At 36.0% G+C, this 25891-nt stretch overlaps 1 protein-coding gene across 1 annotated transcript in view; it reads left to right on the top strand.

The window, feature by feature from the left end:
- The window catches only part of LOC150104339 (pyruvate kinase PKM-like), a 241265-nt gene that overhangs the window by 17586 nt on the left and 197788 nt on the right, over nt 1-25891 (top strand). The gene's annotated exons all lie outside the window — the stretch shown is intronic.

The following is a 25891-nucleotide window of genomic DNA, read 5'->3' as shown; positions in this document are numbered from 1 at the left end:
ATACAAAAATGTTAAAAGAAAGGACTATTTATAGGTGTTCTGGGTTCTGCCTAACTGTAAAAACTCGATGCATTTGTTATACAAAATTTATTCTTGTTGCATCGAATTTTTACATTATCTTTCATGGACAGCATGGATTTACTAAAGGGAGGTCATGTTTTAGTAATCTGCTTACTCATTACAATAAGGTGACTGCTTCCATGGACAGAGGAGAAGGATACACAGTAATATACTTAGATTTTGCAAAGGCTTTTGATAGATTACTGCATGATAAGTTGATAGTCAAACTGGAGGGGATGGGGTTAGATATTAGATTGGTGCAATGGATTGGAGACTGGCTATCTGATAGGTATCAACAAGTTGTGTATGGGGTAGTGATATCCAGGAAAAGGAACGTCACTAGTGGTGTGCTTCAGGTGTCTGTTTTAGGGCCATTGCTGTTTGACTTGTATATTAATGATATTGGTGAAGATTTAGATGGAGATATTCAGCTGTTTGCAGATGATGCAAAGTTGGGATGAACAGTGAAGAATAGAGATGTTGTGGCCTTACAAGAAGACTTGAATAAATTGAGTGATTGGGCATAGGAATGGGGATGTGAGTTCAATGTTGCAAAATGTAAGGTTTTAAAATTTGGAAATCAAAATTGGGATGCAGAATTTATGCTTGGTGAGGATATATTGTCGGAGGTGGAGGAAATAAAGAGATCTTGGGGTGATAGTGGATAAGGATCTGAAATTTAGGGGACACATAGTCAAAATTGTGAAGACAACACAAAGGCTACTGGGAATGATGTGGAATGAGACACTTACTTGTAGAAGTAGGGAGATTCTTGTTTCATTGTATAAGGCTTTGATTAGTCCACACATGGACTATTGTGCCCAGATTTGGTCACCTGGTTTTCAGAAGCATGAAGAGATGTTGGAAAGGGTCCAGAGGCGACTGACTAAGGTAGTCTCTAACCTCTGGAATGTCGAGTATGAGGAAAGATTGTGAAGATGCAACTTGCAGAGTCTGGTGGACAGGAGGAAGAAGGGAGATATGATAGAGACCTACAAGCTATTAAGGGGTTGTTATAGGATCAACTGGAGAGGTTCTACAGAATATAGTGGGAGATCAGGGGAGAACCAGAGGTCATCCCTGGAAACTGCATAAAGCGGGTGTGAGTAGGGGAGTGAGAAGCAGGTTTATTTTCATGCAGAGTTGTGAATGATTGGAATGCCTTTTTTATATAACGAAACCTGTGGTGAATTTATCACCAAAAACACACGTTTTTAGTGATGAAAATTTCCAACACGGAGTTGAAAATCCAAACCATAAGATCCATTGGGAGAAGTCGAAACTTTTACAGATCTTTATATAAATATAAACATTTATATAAAGAAAGTGCTGAAGCCCTACTACACAGACCAAATTTAAACTGCAATGATGTTCTTACTATTCCTAAAGTATGGGAAATTGTCATACAAAATTGTGTAAAATAATCTTTATATATATATATATTTTTTTTTTATTTTATTTATTTATTTTTTTTTTTCAGTTATATTTAATATTTAATTTACTTCTGATTCCATTGTAATCATGCATCCTAACTACTGTACTGATGATGTCCCAAGATACTTGGGATGAAATATTTACGAATTAAATAGTCATTACTGTGGTTATTATGTTTTTTTTGAGTGCCTTGCCTGAAAGTGTGGTGTCTGCAGAGAAATTGAGTGTGTTTAAAGCACGGTATGATGAGCTGTGTGTTTGATCAAAGGACTTCCTAGATGAGTCTTTGACTCCATGGGGTCTTAGGTAATAATAAAAAAATTAATGTAACTGAGGAAAAAATAATTTTAAAGTGAGAACCAAAGCAATGAAGAATACATTGATCATTAGAGTAAGAGAAACATTTTCAGAGAAAAAGTCATCTAGGAAAGAAGAACTTTATGGTAATCTCAAAAAATGAAAAATAGTCCTGAAAATGAAGAAATCATATAGAAAGTTTCTGGAAATTAAATTAGCATATATCCAGAGAGAATACATCATCATTTTTTCAAAGGATTTAGACCTAGAGTGGCCTGTTCCAGGCTTTAGAAGTCATCATTGAATTTCTTTAGAGGACATCCTGGTTTTTCTTTTTCCTAATCCAGAGAGAATATAGAGAAAAAAAAATGGCTGAGAGAGAAGTTGAAAGTCATAAGAGTCATGGATGACAGTGAGAGAAGGATGAATGAATCTGTTTGGGGTGTCATGTATGGAGATTCAATGATTCGGGGTGTGCAGAGGAGGGCTTGCCTCGTGGACTGATAGTGTGGCAATGGCAGTAAAGAGGAGAGGAAAGTGTGGAGGATATGATAGTAATGTTTGGACGAATGACCTGAGAGGTAGTGTGAATTATGTAGCATGAAATTTGAGGTTGATGTTAAACATAGTGTAGCAGAAAGGTGTCAGAGGAATGATAGTGTGTGTTGTCCTGGTATGATAATGTGGAATGGAGGAGAAGAACATTGTTGATGAATGAGATGATAGCGAGAATGTACAGGAAAAGGGTCTGGAATATGTGGATATGTGAAAATTGTTTGAAGATAGAAGGGGTATATGCAAAAAACAGCTTGTATTCGAATGCAGAAGGGAATAAGCATTTGGAGGCTGTTGTTTTCTGGGCAAGTGAGTGTGTCAGGACAGGGAAACTATAATTGCATAGGTGGAACACTGCAGGGATGCACTGTTCCACCTCATCTCGTAAGCCACTATTCCCTCGTGGGAATAGTGGCTTACGAGATGAGGGGTGTGCACTATATTGCAGAGCCAGGTAGAGTATGAGGGGAGTAATAATGGCTATAAGAAGACTAGCAATACACTGGTTTTTCTGTATACACATGCTAGGAGCATTAGGAATAAAGGGAATGCATTTGTGGCATTGATTGACTCAGTCTCTCCAAAGGTGGTTGGTGATACTTGGATAACTAAGGGGGATGTTCTAACAGGGATAGAAATTGAAGGATATAGCATATTTCAGCAGGATAGAGAAGGTAAACGTGGAGTGTTACTCATGTTAATTGTGCTCTCGCAGGATGGAGAATCTCAGTGGAAATAACACTAATGGTTATCAGTAGTATTTAGTGTGAAATGGACATTTATAGGACAAGATATTTAGTGGGATATTGCTACAGACCAGGGAATTATAACTGGTGATGAGCAGGAAATGTTACGGCAAATAAGTATGGCAAGCACAAAGCAAATGATCATGAGAACTTCAACTATAGTGATATAAACTGAGCAGAGGAGACAGCATGCAATAATAAGGGAACTGAATTTTTAATTTCTTCAGGGAAAGCTCTTTTACACAAAATGTAGTGGAGGGAACACGAGGATTGATGGTTCTGGATTTGGTCATAGCATCAGAGGATCTGATTGTGACCGAGTTGACAAACTTAGTATGAGTAGGTGCCCTCCATCAATGGGTTTGGATTCCTTGGAGCTGTTATGTAATAATAATAATAATAATGCAGATGTTTTGGCTGTCCAAGGGATTTGAATAAGCTGGAAGGGTAGGAAAGGCATGGGGATGTCAGTTTAATGCAACTAAATTTAAGGTTTTAAAATTTGGGATCCACAGAAGGGATGCTTAATATTACTTAGTGCAGTTATACTGGAAGAAATGGAGGAAGCAAGAGATTTTGGAGTGATTGTGGATAAAAATTTAAATTTCTAGGGACATATTGCGAAGGTTTTGAAGCCATCTCATAGAATTGTGGTGATTAGAACATTGACCATGAGAATTAATTGTGCTGGTGCCATTGTATAAAGTTTTGATCAGACTACATCTGGATTTCTGTGCTCAGATGTGGTTGCCAGGATTTGAAAGAGATGAAGTAACCTTGGAGAAGGTGCAGAGACAGATACCAAAAATGATATTAGGACTGTACAAAATTGATTGAGGATAAACTGAGATCATGCAGAGTTTGGTGAATAGAAGGTAAAGGGGGGGATATGATCGAGACATTTTGCTGTTGAAGGGTTATTTTATTATCATATTAACACTGAGGAGAGTTTTCATATGGTAGAACGAGGCAAAGGAACAAGGACACGAAGCCATCCCTGGAAGTTGCAAAAGGAGGTGGTGAGTAAAAGGGTAAGAAGTTTTTTGCATGGAGAGTGGTAGCAGCATGGAATCATATTCTTGGTTTCATCCTTTATCCAAGTCTACTTGCAACATGAGTCACAAGTAGCCTCATGACTGGGCTACTTGTATATAGAGGCTCAGGACTTCACATCAGTTACTTTAGTATATAACCAAGAATATAATTCCTTAGCATCTTTAATTTATAGTATAACCAAGTGAAAATAACTTTCAATATCTATCTCTTATCCAGAGTATTTTAGCAATAAGGTTTGATGCCTTTTAACTACTTGTTAAAAGGAAGGGCATGTTTTACTAATCTGCTTACTTATTATAATAAAGCATTAGAAAGTGAAGTGCATACACAGACGTACTTTAATTTTGCAAATGGCTTTTGATAAATTGCCACATAAGTTGATAGTTAAACTGAAATGGATGGGATTAGATATCAGTTAGTGCAGTGGGTTGGAGATTGGCTGTCTGATAGATATCAGCAATGCTCAGTAATGTGCTGATAGATATCAGCACATCACTGAGCATATGGCATCTGTTGATGTCTAATGCACAGATGGATGAAATGGAAGGGAGAAGAGATTTATAATAAGGCAAGTTTTTTAGGAGTTTTATCAGGATAAAAGAAGAGGTTTTTAATAGAATGATACAAAATGGGAAGAGAACAAGATGATATCCCTGGAAGCTGTATGAGGAGAAGATGAGTAAAGGAGTGAGAAACAGGTTTATTGCATAGAGAATGGTGAATGATTGGTGACTGCAGGGAATACAAGTGTATTTAAGGCAAGGTATGAAGAGGTGTATGTGTGACAGGAGGACCTCCCACGATGAGTTTGACTCTATGGACATGTCAATATAATAAAAGATAGCTATTTTCCTAACCATTCCTACCCATTCTGTTTATGTGATCATATTGCATTAGATTAGCTGTACACACACACTGGTTTTGCATAGAGATATGGTGAATAATTGGTGACTGCAGAAAATGTGTGTGTTTAAGGAAAGGTAAAGGGCATGTGTGATGGGGGGACCTCCCATGATGAGCTTTTGACTCTATGGAGATCTGAATATAATAAAAAAATTTTTTGATAATCTTTCCTCCCCCATTTTATTTTTAATCTATTGTCTCCGATCTCTAATCCAACCTGTCATATCCATAATTTAAAATTGTTTTCCAACACTGTCTTGTATACTGCTAGTTTTGCTTTTGCTGCTTTATCGTTTAGTCCATATAAATTTATTCATTTGGCTCCCCACTCTACCAATTTTTCTTATTCTATAAGTTCAACTGTCAATATAGCAGAGCTCATAGAAATCACAGGAATGGTTTGCTATAATGAATTACTTTTATCATGGATTATAAAGCACCTAGGTTTAGCATATCATTTTATGTATGGGGCATTGTTTGGAACATTTCACTAATGAGTTCACTATAGCAAGAACTGGTAATATTTCTATATTTAGTTTACCGATTTTTCACTAAAAATTGTTTCTAAATAGCTGATTTTATTCGCTCTTAAATTTTTGTGTTCTTGATTCTTATTCTCTATTTCTTAGTGTTTTGTTCAGTTTAATTAAGAGTCTTGACAGCACAAACCAGCTTTATTTTAGAGTTTAATATCAGGATAAGAACAAGACTTTAGCCTATTTGTGAATTGCTTCTGATTTTAATATTGGCTTTAACAACTGTATCGGCCATGACATATTTGCATGTCGCTAAATACATGGATGTGCCTATTGAATTTGAAATAATATTTGAATATTATTTAAAAAACATTGATAAGAATCATAACTTATTTGACACATTTCATCCATGTGGTCATTTGGGTGGTGAACATTACTTTTGTTCATTTGATCCAAATAGGTGAAGAATAAGAGTAAATATAATCTACACTCTTGTCATCAACATAAAATTCTTGACATGTACACTAAGGGGTGTAGAGAATATTATGGTAGTACTACATTATAAAGGTGGTGTGAAAAGTTCTCGGCCTCGACCATAGATGGCAACACTATCGGCAAGATTTTTTTTTTTTTCCAAGTTGATACATCTGTCATAAGCATCCATGTGAAGTTGCAAGTCATTCTATCAAGTAGTTTGTTTTATACAGCTATCTGAAGCAAAAGTGTTGTCTGTATCCCTTGAAATGGATAAAATTGAGTATCGTGTGGTTATAAAATTCTTTGTAAAAGAAGGTTTAACACCAAAAGAAATTCATTCAAAGTTCATAAAAGTTTATTGGCACTCTTCCTTCATTTTCAACAATTAAGAAATGAGCTGCTGAGTTTAAACGTGGCCTTACCAGCCTCGAAGATGATCCACGTCAAGGACATTCAAAAAGTGTAACAACACCAGAAATCATTGATCAAGTGCACAATATGGTATACATCATCACAACTTTCTGTTGACCATTTTCCTCCAAATTAATGTTTTCGATCGAGACTCCAACATAATCAGATCTTATATTTCTATCTTCTAAGGCACATTTTACTGTATCAGGCTACTCTAGGCCTTGGTCTTTCTCCTTTTTTTTTTTTTTTTTAATCCCGCTTCCCTACTAGGTATAATTAGCAATAATCCTGATGTCTGTTTCCATATTTAATTTCCCATCTTTACTAAAAATTGCACCTAAATAGCTGTTTTATTTGTCCTATAGATTCTTCATTCAGAATGCAGTTCATGTTTTCAGTGTTTGTCTCTGTCATTTTGTTTTGCTGATTTTCACACCAAATTTATTACAGCAGTTATTCAATTTAGTCAGTGAATCCTACAGACTTGTACTGGATTTATTTAGAGGTATAACATTATCTGCATAAAGCAAAGATTGGTTGGTTAGTTTATCGTTTATTGGTGCAAGAACAGTAAAGAGCATATTGCACCATAAAGCAAAGAGCTGTGATTGACATTTCCAATTTTGATAGCAAGTTTAATATCACTGTTCTTCATAAGATGATCCATATAGATTAGAAATAACAGTGAAGATTATGTGTCCTGTCATTTCACACCTGATTTAATATCAAACTATTTTCCTATATCTTCTTCGGTAATAACTGGCAACTTACAACTCAAATATAGACTGAGTATTGCTTCATATAAAGTCCCATTTATAACGATGCAACTGTAGTTTTTTGAAACTTTTCTCTTTGTATCTTACTGCCTTTTCCAAAACTGGGAAACTTATTTATATTCTTGTTGTTGTTGTTATTATTTATATGAGTACTCCAAGAAATCAAAAGACTCGTTGCAGGAGACTCACTCTGTCCATTAACACAATACCTATCATACATCTCCTTAAACCTATTCACTGTTGGGACACTCACAATCACCTCTGGCAATCCATCCTGCTCATTTATTACTCTCCAAGTAAAGAACCTAGTCTGCATACTCTTAGACAACTTCCAAATGTGACCTCTTGTTTTACCCCTACTCCCCCATGTATTAAAAAATTTCTTCTGTGTCAATCTTATAGAATCCCTTTAGTAACTTATAAGTTTCTATCATGTCCCTTCACTTCTGCCTATTAGATAAACTCTGCAACCCACAAACTCTCAATTTGTCCTTGTAGGAATCATTCCACATACCTGTCACTAGCTTGGTCATTTGTCTTTGAATCCTTTCCACCAATTCCCAAGAAATGTAGCTGATCAAATCTGTGCAAGTAGTAAACATGTGGCCAAAACATAGTCTTATAAAGAATGATAATAACCTCCCTGTCTCTATTTAGTCAACTTGTTCTTCAGTATCCAAATAATCCTCTAAGCTATTTTGCCAAATCTTGCAATATGTCCTCTGAATTTCAAATCTTTATCCACCAATCTCCAGATCCTTAGCCTCATCAATTTCCTGTAAACTAGTACATCAGTATGATACGAAGTTTGTAATCTTTTCATTGCAAAATGCATTACCTTACATTTTACAACATTGAATTGACAACCATTTGCCCACACTGCCAATTTATATAAATCATCCTGTAAGATGATTTAAATAAATTGGCATCACCTTTATCAACTCTTGCCCTCTAGTTTTGCATCATCAGCAAACAACTGAATACCCCCTTTCAAATCTTCTGTAATAATGTAATTTGTAATAGATTTTCTTGCAGTATTGTAATGCCTTTGCAAAGGCCATTAGTCTCATGGTGTGGCCATTTCCTTTATCCAATTCTGCTGTCACCTTATTATAAAATATGAATAAATTACTGTGGCAAGACCTACCTTTTACAAAGCCATGCTGCCCCTTATAGAGTATTATATTGCTACCCACCCTTTCCTGAATTTTATTTCTAACTTTTCCCATTCTTTAACTACCACTCCAGAGATACTGATTGGTCTGTAATTTTCTACTTTTGCCTTGGAGCCAACTTTATATAATGGAACTGTCTTACCCTCTTTCCACTCCCTTTGGAACGTTGCCAGAGCTGAGACTTAGATTAAACAACTTCTTGAGAGGCACTGCTGGTTCACTTGCAAATTCTTGTAGCACACAAGCTGACATATCGTCCAGATCCACCGAATAAAGTTATCTTTCCATAGTCATTCTTTCTCTTACTTGCTACATAGCGAAAAATCTCTTTTGGATTTACTTTGGCCTGCTTAGCTAATTTTCTCTCAAAATCTGATTTAGCCTTCCTTACCATGTTACTCTTCTTGCTTGTGCTTTATGTTACTCATGGGCATGCTGTGATTACCTTGTTGTTTATATTCCTTCCACAATGCTTTTTTTTTTTCAGCTCCTGCTTTATATTGCTAGTCATCCACTTAATCTCTACTCTATTTATCCTCCTGACCCTGAGTTATTTATCCTGATATTGCCTTACTCAAACAATCCTTTCAGTGTGGCTAAAGTATTTCAACTTTCTTCCGTCAATATCCTTAAAGAAGCCTTAAGGTTCTATCGATGCTGTCTAGCACCCGAACATTTGTCTACCTTTCAGTATATGATATCCTTAACAGCCTTCTGTAACACATCTCAAAAGCACATATTCCTCTCCATTAGATTGTGCAATTTAAATTTTCTCAACCTTTTTTCATAATTTTCTGTGCATTACTTCTACAAGTCAGCATCCTCTATGCCAGAGTTCAATTTTGGCAATGTTTCCTCTATATTTTACATCCCTATACTCTATCATCTGAAGATTTCTTATTTCCTCCACCTTCTCCAATTTATCCCCTACAACTGTATATGCTATATCTTATTGTTAGATCCTGAATGGAGAGCTTTACAAGTAAATTCTTTATTCAGGATTTAACATGATAAATACTACTAATTAAGGAGATATCTGCACATCAACTGATAATTATGAAGTATTATTTTATGTTATGTAATAATGTGTAGTCCATGTGTGCCATATAGTGAGAGTTTTTCCTGCATAACTGAAATGAGCAGCAGAGAATTTTGTGTCAAAATAGTATGAATTGTGTAAGAGAATTGTTAAGTTATTTGTAATTCCCATTAAGCTGTCTAGTACATTACGAAATTCTGAGAAAAAATTATAAGTAGTAATCCGGAATAATCACGTATAATCTGTACGAGTCGAGTGTAGCGATGGAGGCTATACCTATGCGGAAAATGACGTCAGAACAGCTACCTGGAATATTATAACCTAACAGATTAGGGAGAGTGTAGAATCATCCAAGGGGCATGAACGATGGGGTTCGTGGGCGAAAACCACATGGAATAGAGGGCGCCCGAAAAGTGTGAATAAAAGACGAAGCGCACCATTTTGCATGGCTTTTTCCTTGCGGTTCCTGGATTCGAGTTTTAGGAGGTTTGTTGGGGGAGTCGTGAGAGAGAGTGGTGGATCGACTACGGTGATGACGGACGGCAGGTTCTTTTCTTGAGAATGCTTGAAGATTTCCAAGCGGAGCTGATCGCGATATGATGGCCTATGCGGAATCGAGCCTTAGCAGAATATCCCATTAGAGAAAGTTTCCTGCGGAGCAATAGACAGCACACCACAGTCGGAAACGATTAAAAGAAAAGTGTAGTGCATCGCCAGGTGCAAAGACAGCCGATGAATATACAGTAAGGTAATCCAGATCTACATGAGATGGTGGCATGAAGTCTGAAAGGATCCGGTAATGTAAAGATTTTCATTCTATGTTAAAAATCGCTTAGAAGAATAGGAAATTTGTGTATACTGTAAACTAGAGGACACTAGTAGAGAACTTTTAAGTGAGAATTGATTGAGAATGGATAGGCTTGCGTAATGAAATTTAGAATTAAGATAGTTATTGATAGTATTAATGAAAGTGTTCAACGCATGTTCTGTGAATAACTTGTGAAAGGAATTATATCCTAGTAGTATTATGCTTACACTTAATCTTATCCTTTCAAGGATTTAGCATACTCAGATTCATTGTGATTTAGTATGAACCTTAACTTAGAGTAAATTTTGATCCAATGAATAATTGAATTTTCTTAACTGTAAATGTTTTATGTTTTTCCAATAAACATGTTTTGGACCTTATACCCGAGTTTATGCCTGACTACGAATTCAAACTACCACTTATGAAATAGAACCTTTTGGCAGGAAGGAATTTAGATATATTTGCTTAAGTGAGATTCGAGTCATGACTGCTAACTGAATCTGCACAGCGCTAGCATGAGATTAATTATTGAGTGTATCCCTTTTGAATTTAGAATTGTTTCCCTGAACAAGAGTGCCCTCTGTTATAGAATGTTGGCTGGCGCAGCATAATATAAATTTTGCCAATATCCAAAGAGGAGATAAATCTGAATTAATATTTTAGGGGCACGACAGTAGATTAGAAGGAGGGCTATTTAGAGGTAGAACAAGATATAAATATAGAGAAAATGGCGACATAACAATAGAGCAGCTGGTACTACTTAAATTGAGTAAGGTTTAAAGAGAAAGGATTTAATCATTCAAGCAACTAATTAAGTATAAACAAATATAAATAAATATTTAACATTATCTTTGTTTACTAAATTTTAAAACCTTGCACTTTGTCACACTGAACTGGCAACTCCACAGCCATGCCCATTCACTCAATCTATTCTAGACCTCTTGTAAGGCCACAACAATCTGCTTTACTCATCATAGTTCTTACTAACTTTGCATCATCTGCAAAGATTATCTCCATTCCAACTTTCCCCAATATCATACAAGTTAAACAGCAATGGTCCTAAAACAGATTCTTGAAGCACACTTCTAGTGATTTTCCTCTTCAGAGATATTGTTCCCTCTCACATTCCATACACAACTTGCTAAAAATTCCTCCTTTATTTCTGATACTCTGGGCATTTGTGTATATACATTTCAACATCTCCTTGGGCCCACAGTCACCTTTACATAATGTTATTACCTATCCATTCAGATTCAGAACCTGTGAAACTGCATCCACCTCTCACAATCATTCCTGCACTCATGCTTATTTATTCCATGGATGGCTTTTTCCACACAGTCATTCTTGCACTCACACATATTTGTTCTAGGAGTGAATAGAATTTTATTCCCATGATTTTTTACCTATTTGTCTTAAAGTGAAAATCCGATCTTGACCACTGCTATTTGGCCTGAACCCACCTTGTTCTTCTCCAAACTTCTCTTCTACAATTTTTCTTTACCTTTTCTCAAGTATACTTGCATATATTGGTGATGAGGGGCAATCCTTATATGGGCTTTTTCAATTGAAGGTGAGTTATCCGATCTCATACTGAGCTAGCAGGATTTTTTCTCCTGGAAACTGGTTTTTCATCCCACATACAGACAAATCTGTCTTCAGAACACACACAGTATACAGACAAAAAATACTGTTGTTGGTGATGATGATGGGTAATAGATGACATTGCTGGCTGTCATAATAGGAGAATTTAGTAGTGGAGAGGGTGAGATTTATTTAGCGAAGTAGACTGCCCTCCCATGATGGGTCCTTGGATTCCCTGGAGGTGTCACGTAATAATAATAATGAATCTTACCTGGAACATTGAGTAGAGAAATTCTCACATTGTTTTATTTTCCTTTTTTATAAATGGGTACAATGAGAGCTTTAATCCAGTTATCTGGAATTTGACACTCTAACCAGGTATTATGAATTATGCAGTTAGCCATGCTAAACCTTTTATACCACATTTGAGCATTTCCCTTTGGAATATAATCTACTCCAGCTGTTTTTCTGCATTTCAGGTTTTTGATGGCTATCTGTACTGCAAGCTTTGATTTGGTTTCCTGTTGAGTGTTTTCTGTGGTATCGCTGCGTGTTTCATTTAGCAATCTTTCAAAGTAATCACTCAGACATCTAGTATATATTTATCCTTAGTTTTCATGTCAACTTTGTTATCTTTATTCCTTTTGCAGTAATCTACAGCCAGCACTAATGAATAGCCACCACAATATTTTATCACCTTCTTTATATTTATTTTCTATATTTTTACTAAGTCTTCTCATGATTTTTGTTTAGCTAGCCAGCTTTCATAGTGCAAGCTGACTTACTTGTCAGGAAATATGCTTTCTTTTCCTTAACTGCTACTTTAACTTCCTAAGTACACCATGGTGTTCTGATTTTTCTGTCCTTGCAGACGACCTCACCATTTGACCGTCTAGCTGAAGCAATTATTGTTTTCTTCATGGTTTGCCACTGAATTTCCAGGGTTTGGTTTTTCTTTTCAAAGTCTTTCATTTATTGTTAAATAATATTTTGTGTGCTCAAGTACACAAAAAAATATTTTTTTGTGTACTTGAGTCTACAGTTCACCCTCAGAAAGCTACTCAACTTTGATTTGCTTTATAACTTTCTTACACCATCTTCTTTTCAATATGATATTCAATTTTATCATATGTCAAAATTAAATAGTATACTCTTGTGTCCTGACCCAGTGCAGAGATATTTCTATCAACAATAAGAGTTAATGAGACTTTTCTTATTTCTCACATCTTCTCTTCATGTAAATTTGTGTACACCTTTATGTTGGAACATGTCATTAATAATGACTAGTCTATGTCTTCAACAGAAATTTAGCAAGCATTTTCCATTCTTATTAGCTTTGCTAAAGCTGGTATGGTAGGAAGTCAATTGAATAAATTCATATGGAATAAGAGAGAAATTAGTCTGAACATTAAATTAGCTGTATACAAGACAGTATTCAAACCAGTTTTAACTTATGGATCTGAGAGCTGGTTCAGAAGTAAAACACTTGACCAAAGACCAGAGATCGCAGATATGAGAGTCCTGAGAAAGATTAGAGGTGTGAACAGATGGCATCAATGACAATATCATATTAAAAACGAAGATATTAGGAAAGAACTTGATATTGTCAGCATCCAGGAATGCGTTAGCAGAGCTAATATCAGGCGGTATGGTCACTTAAACAGAATGGGCGAGGAAAGATTAGCAAAACAAGTGTTCTCCACCAGGTTGGCAGGAAAACGACCCAGAGGAAGACCAAGAAATAGGTGGATTGATGCGGTACAAAGTGCCTTAAACGATAGAAATGTAAGATCTGATAATGTTGGAGTCTTGACAAGTAACAGACTGATTTGGAGGAAAATTGTAGATAGGAAGTTAGTAATGATGTAAATTTTTCATGTAGTACTATCATATCCTGTACACCCCTTGAGGGTACATGGCAGGAATATGATGATGATTATCTTTACTATCATCAGATTTTTACAATAACATATCTATATAGTCAAATAACTTGGAGGAGACTTCCATCTTTCAGGAATGTGGACAGCCGACTGAATCTTCTGACCTATCTTCACCTTCATGCAGTGCATCTTTATAATTGGTATCAATTAGGAACTGAATGAACAAGGATGAGCTGCCAATTTGGGATTTAGTCAATCAAATTGTACTCTCTGTTGGCTTATGCATATGATGGTACAACATGATGAGATTTCATGCTGGTTAGGGCATTGCCTAATTAAACTAGAGCCCTACTATTTTTGCCAGGGAATCAAGGCAAATGAAAAGTCAACTACTGGAACAAGCTCGAATTCAGCATCTAGTAGAAGACTAAACCTAATGACAGAAGAATTGAGGATATGAACCATCAATATAAGTGCTATTAATGGAAAGGAAATCGAACTTGCAAAAGAATTGGAAAAGTACCACTTGGACATAATTGCCATTACTGAGACAAAGAAGACGAAAAGAGTTGAACTCTTACTGAATGAATATAGGATGTTATATTCGGGCAATAACAGTCAAAGAAAGGAAGGAGTAGTGATAGCATTCAGCACCAAACATGAAGATAAACTTGATTGAAGGCAATTTCAGGTAGTGATGTGGGCACACTTCAAAATGGAGAAATAGGCAATGAATCCTATGCTCCCACAGAAGGTCCTACTGAGTAAAAATGTTGAATTTTTTGCATCATTACTTACAATTATAACAACAGAATTAGCTCACGTAAAATATTCTTTATTAGTAGAATTTTCGCCTGCATATCACAGGCATCAGCAGTACAAGTACGAAGGCTAATTGAACAATAACTGGCATATTCACAAGGCGCCACCTACGTAGCTAAAGATAGATAACTAAAAACAGTTCTTGAATTTCCTAAACTTGTTAAAAAAAAAAACTATATATATATGTGTGTGTGTGTGTGTGTGTGTGTGTGTGTATACAATTACAAAAATTAGGAAAGATTCGCTGAATTATAGAGTACTATTTCCCACAAAGGGTATAGACGTAGACCATCGGATCTGTTTAAGTTAGGGGGGGGTGAAGTAATGTCACTGTTACTCTGTGACTATTCAACTTACAGGCCCCTCACTTCAGATCCTACTGGTAGTCAAATAAAAAAAAACTTAATGCTCTTATAGATAATATATCGATATGGGATGAAGATCAAAAGAAAACATTAAAACCTCCTTCAGGCACTAATCTAGATTATACGGTCTTCCAAAAGTACATAAGCCAGGAATTCCATTAAGACCTGTTGTAGACTGTATAGGTTGTCCCACTTACAAAAGTTCTCTCAAATTTACTCTCTTCTTCAACTAGAAGAACTGCTACGTATATAAAAAATTCTTTGGATTTCAGAAATAAAATTTTGGATCTTCATATAGATGATTCAGATATTATGATTAGTCTAGATGTTGTTTCTCTGTTTACGAATGTTCCGTTAGCAGATGGCATTGGTGTTTTAAGGATACTTGTGACATAAGGCTGAATGATATATGCACGTAAACACAAGAAAGATATTTAATTAACCAAATATTTCGGTCTGGAAATAGCAGACCATCCTCAGTGGTATTACAAGAACAGTTTAAAAAAAATAAAAATACAAGCTAGAATACTAACAATAGATCATTAAAAATAGAACACGCCGCGTGATGTTATATCACTAAGTATTAAATATAAAACGGAATATTTTTAAGTAGAGACATGATTGGGGAAAAAAATAAATAAATAAATAATGAGTAATCTTGATTAGACTTTCCCAGATTTTTGATATAGATATACAGTCATTACAATTCAGGTTGGGATGATGGAACAAGGCCTCCACGTTTTCCTTGAACAAACATTCAAACCTATAACAGGATCTATGTAAAAGGCGAGTCCTGGACCAAAAGATGCTGTGGTCAGTTTCAATCCCAATAATCCTCTACAAAACAACAAAGTTTCAATACATCGAGTGCCTATTCCTTATATCTCCGGTATTTCAGAACCTATCGCAATAATTTTAAAGAAATATGATTTAACAACTACGTATTCACCTATTAACAAATTGTCTTCTCATTTTCCTTCTCCTAAAGACAAATGCTCAACTTTATCTCTTCCTGGAGTTTATCAAATTCCTTGCAACTGTGATCTCTCCTATTTTGGACAGACTTGGACGTGCTCTTGAAAAAAGAATCCAAGAACATCAATCCTCCATTCTTCACAACAAACCTGAAAAGTCTGGATTGGCTCAACACAGGATTGAAACTGACCATAGCATCTTTTGAGTACCCGTGTTCATTGCTTAAGGTTGGAAGGTAATAGAGGGAAATGATTTCAGGGATCATTCAGAAAATACCAGACATCTGTTCAAAGTAAAATCTTTCCTTTGTTTAGCTAGAAATAAGAAGATTGTGACGGTGATTTAATTAAGGGACTTGTTTTATAGTGATACTTGAGGACTTTAAGCCTTATGCTGATATTTGAAGTATTTTGTTATATGTGAGAGAAGGTCTGACTAAAATTTAAGGTGAAACATCGTGTATTTAATGTTATAGCTATTGCCTAAACCTGCAGAATGTTATGTAAAAATTGATCTAAGTATTACTAAGTTCAACGAGAGAAAATTATAGACACGTGGTCTTACTAGAATTGATTATGATGAACTAAATTCTAAACGTCATTAGTTGCGATTTGAAGATAGAAGCTAATTTACTTAGTACTTAAAATTGACCCATTGTACATTTCATTGATGTTAAATAAATTGTTTTCTTGTTTAAATAACTTGCTTGATTTCTATTTCCAATGCACTACTCATTAATTCGAATCTGTGAGCCTTAAGGTAGATATTGTCACGACTGCATAACAGAAAATTTAAGTTGCTAGATTTACTTAGAATTAAGAGAGAAAAGTTCCATGTGGTTTACTGTGTGTTATTTTTTGGAGGGAGATTCAACTCCTGCCCACGAATTTGGTGGCGCAGCTAGAAACTGAATAAATTTTCCAAATTCAGTTGAGAATAAACACCAGTAGGTCAGATAAAGAGATTGGCTCCAGCCAGAGGCAATTTCTTTGTTCTGTAAGTTTTGCACACATAGGCTTTATATTATTTGCAACCATATGTCAGAAGTATAGTAAAGGTTAAGGAGAAAGGTTTAAACGAGATAACTATAGTTTTTACAAAGGCGCAGAAGGCAAGATATATTTGAAGATTTGATAACATATTTAAAATAACATATTTTAACACCAGGATTATCCAAGTAAATTGAATAACAGCTGTAACAAATTTGGCATTAAAATCAGCAATAAGAAGACCAAAACTATGAAAATAGGCAGAAACATTGAACACATCAACTGCATTCTGAATGGAGAGCCTATAGAACAAAGTAAAATATATCAGCCCATTAGGAGCAGTTTATAGTGAAGATGTCAAGTTAAATCTGGAAATAGACAAAATAAGCAAAACTAGTATGGTGAGTACATATGGATTAAGAGAGAAATTAGCCAAAACAGTCAATAGGCAGCATACAAGACAGTGTTCAAACCAATTTTAACTTGCATATCTGAGATTTGGGTTAGAAATTAGTCTTGAGCTGAGACCATTGACCATAGATATGAAGGTTCTGAGAAAAATTAGGAGAGAGTGAACAGATGGCATCCATGGCAGAATCATATTAAAAACGAAGATATTAGAAATGAACTTGACAATGTTAACGTTGAAGAATTTGTAAGCAAAACTGATATAAGGGCTTCATGGACAATTCATCGCAGACAAAATTCTCTGAAAACGTTATTCGCTAGAAAAGTGAAATGATATTGATTGATACCAATATATAAAAAGTATATGTAGTGCCAGATAAATTTCACAAAATGTAGTTTTTTTTTTATGTATATATGTATTATTTGTTTAGATTTTAATTTGATTTTCATAATATTTTTATTCTTATACAATGAAAGTAATATATTTATCGATCGGTGATTTTCCTAATTTCAGTTTCGTTGTAATTGTTTTTCATTTTAACCTTTTTCGGAAATCCTGCTCAAATTTCATAACCAAACATGGAAACCACTCGATCCACTTCAGGCCTCCAATAAGCACTGCTGTTGTCTCACATAAAATGATGAAATTCATCTCTTACCTAAAAACAATTACAAACATCTTTGCCCATTGCAAGTTTTGAACCCCCAGCTCATTGGTGGGAGAGGGTACGCTATCTAGTTGGATGTTGACGACATGATATTTCTGATTACAGTTTATTTTTGAACATTTCACAAGAGAAGTAATCGATTATTTATTTCACTCTGGGAGCATGCATGCATGTGTGTGTGTGTGTGTGTGTGTTTCAGTAAAGAATACTAAATATAAAATTTTAAATTTCTTACTGTTATAAGGTACTAGTATTGGAGGAAAAGGTAAAGACTAGTATTGCACCTGCAGATGGCAATTTAGTTTATGCTGCTTTAGATAATGATAATACAATTTATAATTTTATTATCATTTTCTTTAATATAATTACTCAAAAGTGAACCTATGATCTTAAACTAGCTTTGTAAACAATAGCTGCGTACAATGTCTTTCGTATGCAGGAAAAGTGGAGTCATTTTCAAAATACACATGTATTCAATAATTGAAACACGTCACCTTCTGAATTAGTTCAGACAAAAAAAAAATATCATACCTGGATGGATGTCTAAATGTGCAGAACAGAAAAATAGTGAACGGTTAAAAGAATAAATATTCTTAAATATTGTGCCCTTTCTCCTTAACTATTCTTAAATATTTTATTTTCCCTAATAACTATTCTAACTATTAATAGAATAGTTTATAGGAATATGTAAATAGTTAACTATAAATATTAGTTGGACATAACTATTCCCTGTAAATATGGTGCTCTTTCTCCCTAACCATCCTATCTCAGTTCTGTAACAATTAATATTCCATCTACAGAGCCTGTAGTAAGAAAGAATATTAATAACTTTATACGGAATAAAAATATTTTTTTTTTAAATATTTCTTCTTTTTCTTTTCACTGCTTATGTAGAACAGGTGTTTGATGCCAAGATGGCAATCAAGAGGTAAAGAGATCCAGAGGAAGACCAAGGTTTAGGTTATTTGATTTAGTTAGAAATTCCATATTATTATTATTTAGTCCTCCATGTAGTGAAAAGACTCGTCGCAGGAGGGCCTTCCTAGGAAACACAAAGTCTATCAAAACTCATCGCGGGCGGTCCCTCCTAGGAAACACAGTCTATCATACGACCCCTTAAACTCATTGACCATTCTAGCTCTCACCACTCCATCAGGCAATGCATTCCATGGTTCAACCACTCTCCATGCAAAGAAACCACTCCTCACCCTCTTTCTCACAGTTTCCTTTCATAACTTCCAGGGATGGCCCATTGTCATCACTCCTTCCTGTTGTTCAACCAAGCAAAAGAACTCCCCAGTGTCAACCCTGTAACCACCTCTCAACAGTTCAAAAGTCTCAATCATATCACTTCTCCTTCTTCTATCACCAAACTCTGCAGTCCACATTCCCTCAGCCAATCCTCATAACTAACATTGTACAGTCCAGAAACCATCTTTGTTATCTGCCTTTGTACCCTTTCCACAGTTAATTTATCCCCTTCAAATCCTGGGGAGCAAATCTGAGAACAGTAGTCTTAGTGTGGTCTGATCAGGGTCTTATACAGTGGAATGATAACTCTTTTATCTCTACAGGTCAGCATCCTCATTATTGCAGCAATCCTCTGTGTTACTTTCACTACCTTTGCATTATGTCCCCTGAATTTCAGGTTTCTGTCAATCATCAACCCCAGATCTCTTGTCTCCCCTACTTCCTCCAGTACAGCTCCTCCAATAGAGTATGCAGTGTCCCAAACCAGAAGATCTTACATTTTGCTGCATTAAACAGATACCCACATTCATTTGCCTATTTGTCTAGCTTATTCAAGCCATAGAAGCACAAAATATTAGAAATTGACAATATTGGAGTGGTAATAAGTGATAAACTAATTTGGAGGAATTTGTGAATAGGAGATTAATAATGTAAATTTAATTATGTAGTGATTTCATAGTAGCCTTGAACATCCCTGGATGGTACATATCAGGAAATTGATATCTATATGGTAATAATTTCATACTCTGCAGTTTAGATCTCCATCAAGGACCAACTTTTTGTTTTTCATTGTGTTATCTGTCTTCTGTAATGCCTTTAAACATCAACTTCTTTCTTAGTAGAACCTTCTTTTGGACTATAGGCACTGTTATGTCATTGATAAATATATTGAAGGGGTTGAAATGTTGTGGCTATTGGGGATAAACGAAAGCTCAGAAATGGAGAATAGGATGCTTAAAAAAATGGTCAGATATTATTAAGGTGAAATGAAAATGCATGAAATTAAATAAGATTATTCTGGATGTCTGGAATAAGTATCTCAAAAGATAGTTAATCCATGTTAGCATTTTGATAGAAACTGTTGAAGAGAAATGCTATCAGCATTGAGATATGGAAAGTCACTAGAAAACTAATGTTTGAAAATCAGCTGTATAGTTATTTGCTCTGAAGCTTTCATATAGGAGGCCTAATTCTGTGTGATTAGAATACAGACCTCATAGTCATGGTTTCTTGATATGCACTCTCCGATAGTACTGTGATGTACCTTATTACTAGCTTCCTGTCAACTTATCTTTGCAATTAATCTTATTTATTGGGTTCATTATTCTCACATCTTGCATTTTGTACTTTTGGAGCATTGTTAACTGCATCTGTCCTACAAGATCTTTATGATTCCTCCAGGTCTCTTACATAATATTGTAAAACATTTGTCTTTTATAAACCTTTTTCCACTCTGACCTGTTTAGGTCAGTGACCATATGCTCATAGAAATAAATGTATAGGATGCGACATTTATTTATTTTTTATATCTGATCCACACACAAAAGGCCATAAGACCTATAGCACATTAGTATCACGTGTGGACAAGAGGAATAGAAGAAAGGAGGAATCTGTTCACAATTAGATTGAACATCATAATTAGGAAATTACAACAAACTTGACAAATTGCAAATATTTCAAAATGGAGTGCAGAGTGATTTTTTTTCATTGAAAAAAAATATACTGGTATCAAAATTTTGTTCAACTACACAGTTTTACTAACATTCCAAGCTAAAAATTCACAATTTGCTATTTCATACTTTGTGGTTTTCCTTTTGCATTTATTACAGATCGGCATCAGCATTGACAAAATCAATTTCCTGATGGATGCAACTGACAATTCATGGTTTTCATATATAATGGCTTCTTGGAGTTCCCAAACACATTCCTGGATGCTAACAATGTTAAGTTCTTTCCTAATATCTTCATTTTTAATACGATATTGATACTGTTGCCATCTGTTCATGCCTCTAATCTTTCTCAGGACTCGCATATCTTCATTTCCCCATCTTCACATTAAACCCCATTTGTTACATAAAGTTTGTTCATAGTTAACTAACTAGAAATAAAAACCAATCTAATACATAATACTGTAATAGCACTGGGGAGAAGGAGGAAGAAGGAAAGAAAAAAAAGAGGGAGGTTGATACGCTCCATGCTCTTGATGTTATGCATCAGTTTCAATTTTTAATTAATTTAACTGTGTTACTCCATTCTTCTTTTTTTACCAGTAAATGTTAGTGTACCTATTTTCTTGTCCTGAAGAAGCCAGGCAGAATTTGCTGGTGAAACTTGTCGACAACTGTATATTTATGAATAACTATGGTCTGCTAATAAATCCAAAAGGAAAATATCTCATACTTAGTGTTAAGTTACCAAATATAAAAGGTTACAATGAATTAATTTTACTATTCCCCATTTTCTGACTTAATTTTTTTTTTATTTTGAGCATAACATTCACATATCTCTTAGATGCCTTATCAAACAATAAGCACATCAATCAACATTGTTTTTTGTTATAATGACTTGATTATAATCTGTAGATACATAAAGAAAGCACCCCACTTCATCAAGTTCTTGATATTGTTGGTGGGTCTGTTTACTCACTTTTAGCTATCAAAGAAACATAGTTTCCTTAATAAAATTTCTTCCACACAACAAATACTGTGCGAGAGCATATAAATTTTACTATAACAAATGTAGGTCTATGCGCGCACACTTGTGCAGCTGATATAAAGTAAAAAAAAAAAAAAAATTAATTTCATTGCGTTTGAGAAATCATTATTGGTTTGATATTCTTTTCAGGATGATCTTGCTAGCTAAGTGTATTTCGGATCGTGAGTGTGATATTTTTGTCAAACTTCAGAATGAAGAAAATAGCGATATGACAAGAAACGGCAAGGTTGTACATGAGAATTATGAGAGTGTGAATGTAGAAAGTGGAAATGATAGTATTAATGGTTTAGAGAATAAAAAAGATGAAATAGATGCATTGAGTGAGATCGCGTTGTTGAATGGTGCGATAGAAAGGGAAAAACAGCAGCTAGAGTGCATGAACAAAAGTCGACTGAATGAACCAACCAATAATAAAAGGTATGACAGGAAAAATAGACGTATGAATGTGAACATGAACAAAATGAAGGATAGAGTGCTGTATGGAGACTCGTTAGTATGAGGTGTGTTAGTAGAGGATTTGACAAAATCGTACCAACCTGGTGCGACCATAAAGGATGTAACTGAGTCTATTAGAGAGCAAAAGGAAAGGGTGAAAGAAATGATTGTTGTGGCAGGTACGAATGATTTGAAAGGAGATAAAATGGAAATGATAGAAGACCTGAATGAATTGTTTGAGGTAGCAAAAGAAAAGAGTGAAGAGAGTTAGAATGATTAGTCTTTTGCCACGGTATGACAGTGAAATGTTTAAAAGGAGGGCCATAATTGCGAATCACTTTATGCGTGGGTTATGTATGACGAGTGGTGTGGAATTTGTGGAGTGAGTTCGATGGGCGAAAGGATCTATATAACATGGATGGCTTGCATTTGAATGGTTACGGTGTAAGAAGACTTGAGAAGTGTTGCTGAATGTAGTGGATGTGCAAATTCAGGGAAACTAGATTTGTTAAGGGGGGGGGAGTATATATACAGTCCTTAGGGAGGCAGTTGAATGTAAGAATGAATATAATATGTTAGAGCAAATAAGGACAACAAACCAGAGTGGGATATATAAGTCATCAAGGTAGGGTTGGGGCTAATGGGGGTCTTAAATTCATGTACACTAATACTAGGAGTATTAGGAACAAGAAGGAAGAGTTTTTGGCCATGGTTGGCACTTCCAGACCACAGGTTATTGATATCAGTGAAACATGGCTGACTGTCGATGATATAGCTAGTGGGATTGAATGTGATGGGTATAGTGTGTTCAGGAATGACAGAGAGAATAAAATGGGGGGAGGAGTATTGTTGATGATAGCTGATGAGCTACAGCCAAGGAGAATAGAAGTTGAATTGCAGGATAGAGAAAAGAGCACATTTGAGGCCATTTGGTGTGAGATTGTGGCTAGCAGAACTAAATATACAAGTGGGTGCTGCTATAGACCAGATGATGGAAAAGATGGTGGTGACAGTATGCACAAGCAAATAGAAGAAATGAGGTGGAAGGAGGGTGATTATTATGGAAGATTTCAACTATGGTCGCATTGATTGGAGTGAGGAGAGGACACACGGGAGGAAGGAATTGGATTTTATGCGGTTATTAAGGGATAACTATCTGCGACAGCATGTAATGGAAAATACTAGGGGGTCAGAGTGCTTGACCTAGTAATTACATCTGAGGATTTGGCTGTAACAAATATGACCACATTGCCACCAATCGGTGAGAGTGATCATAGGGTCTTGACTTGGGAGGTGGCTAAAGGTGTAGAATTTTCAATTAAGACAGGGTACATGTGGAATTATCAGGCTGGAGAGTATAACAAGCTTAGGAGTTTGATTGGCTCAGTGCCATGGCATGTACAACTGCAAGGACTAGAAGTTGATAGTGCATGGGAGGTAGTTAAGAAGTGCTTGCATGAAGCAATGGCTGACTGTATACCTAGAGTCCGAATAATAAATCAAGTAGGGGTTAAATGGATGAATAACACCATTAAGCTTGAGCTGCAAAAAAAGAAACAACTATGGAGGGAATTTAAGGAGAAAGGTGACCGGCAGGCACATGAACGGTATAAAGCGCAGGCCAGAAGGGTGAAGAGTGTGGTAAGAAAAGCGAAAAAGGATTACGAAAGAACATTGGCCATGCAGGCTAAAGAGAATTCTAAACAGTTTTTTAGATATGTAGCAAGTAAAAGGAAAAATGTACATGCCAGAATGATTTTAAAGAATGCCGATGGTAGGGAGGTAACTGAATCAGTTGAGATAGTTGAGTTACTGAGTGAGCACTTTGCAAGAATATATCATCCAGGTGGTGACATTGCAGAAACGAATAAACCAGTAGATTATACGGGAATTGTGGTGAATGAAGTGGAGGTGAGTAGTTTATTGCATAACCTCAATGTCAATACATCTGTGGGATTGGATGGTATACCAGCTCATGTAGTACGAGAAGCAGCTAAAGAATTGTCAGTACCCTTGACTATTTTGTTTAATTTGAGTCTCGGGTCTGGGTTAGTCCCAAGCAGGTGGAAGGAGGGGAAAATAGTTCCACTGCATAAAGGTGGTTCCAAGACTGCTGTTGTAAATTACCGACCGATTAGCATATCAGGAATCATTGTCAAGGTCTTAGAGAAATTAGTCAAGAAAAGAATACAGGATTGGATAGATGAAAATGGGATATTGTATGGGGGACAACATGGTTTTGTGAAGGGTAGATCATGCCTCAGTAACTTTCTCACGTTTTATAACACAGTGACGGCTGAACTGGATAGGGATGAGTGGGTTTACAGTGATACTACTGAACCTTGCCAAGGCCTTTGACTGGATACCACATGGAACTCTAATCAGTAAACTGGAGCAGATGGGGATGGATATAGGTTTGGTGAGATGGATAGGAGGGTGGTTGAAGGAGAGATACCAGAGAGTGAGAGAGTGGTTTATTCAGGAGTGGAGTCAAAAAGACGGCTTGTGGCTAGTGGAGTGCCGCAGGGCTCTGTTCTCGGACCACTGCTTTTCAATTTGTTCATCAATGATATTGGAAAGGATTTGAGAGGAAGTGTTCACTTGTTTGCTGATGATGCAAAGTTGGGTAGAGCAATTGTGAGTGCATAGGATGTCAAAATTTTACAGGATGATTTGGATAGTTTGATGGACTGGGCTAGGAAAAATGGATGTCAGTTTAATGTGGCAAAGTGTAAGGTTATGCACTTTGGGGTGAAAAGAATAGCAGCAGTATATCGCATTGGTGGAACCGTACTCCAGAAGATTGATGAGGCCAGGGATTTGGGAGTGCTGGTGGATAGAGAGTTGAAGTTTAGGGGGCACATTGCAAAAGTGACTAAAACAGCTCACCAAATCACTTGGCTTCTGAAAAATACTTTAACATGCGGAGACAAACAAGTTGTTGTTCCTCTGTATCGAGCCTTGATAAGACCCCATCTGGACTACTGTGCCCAGTTATGGGCACCAGGGTTTCTTCGTGATGGGGAGGAAGTGGAGAGGGTCCAGAGACAAGTGACCAAGATGATAGCAGGTCTGTGGAATGAACCTTATGAGAATAGGTTGAAGATTTGTGGGTTGCAGAAATTGGACGATAGGCGAAGGAGGGGTGATATGATTGAGACATTCAAATTACTAAAGGGTTTCTATAAGATTGATCCAGAAGATATTTTTGAAAATATGACTGGTGGTGGGAGGACTAGGGGCCATGCATGGAAGCTGGGCAAGAGCATGGTTGACAAGGTGTTAGAGCTAGGTTTTTTTACTTGGAGAGTGGTGAATGAGTGGAATAAGCTTCCAGAGTCTGTTGTGGGTGCTACAACTGTGAATGAGTTCAAGGCAAGATATGATAGATACTGTGTGAATGTTGAATAGTTGTTCCAGACATGATGTTAGGGCCTCCCTCGATGAGTCTGTCGACTCCTTGGAGTTTCCCGGAACAATAATAATAATAATAAGTGGCACGTAGAATAATACACAGGAATATACCACACCCAGTGTCATTGCACTGATGTTTTTTGAACTACAGTCATGCTAGTAGCTGGTTAACTTT

Source organism: Typopeltis vanoorti, chromosome 8, assembly GCF_054136105.1.
Source record: "Typopeltis vanoorti isolate ZY-2024b chromosome 8, IOZ_Tvanoo_1.0, whole genome shotgun sequence".
NCBI classification, from domain to species: Eukaryota; Metazoa; Arthropoda; class Arachnida; order Uropygi; family Thelyphonidae; genus Typopeltis; species Typopeltis vanoorti.
Note: the sequence above shows the minus strand (reverse complement) of the source record. Positions and strands in the feature narration are given on the sequence as shown.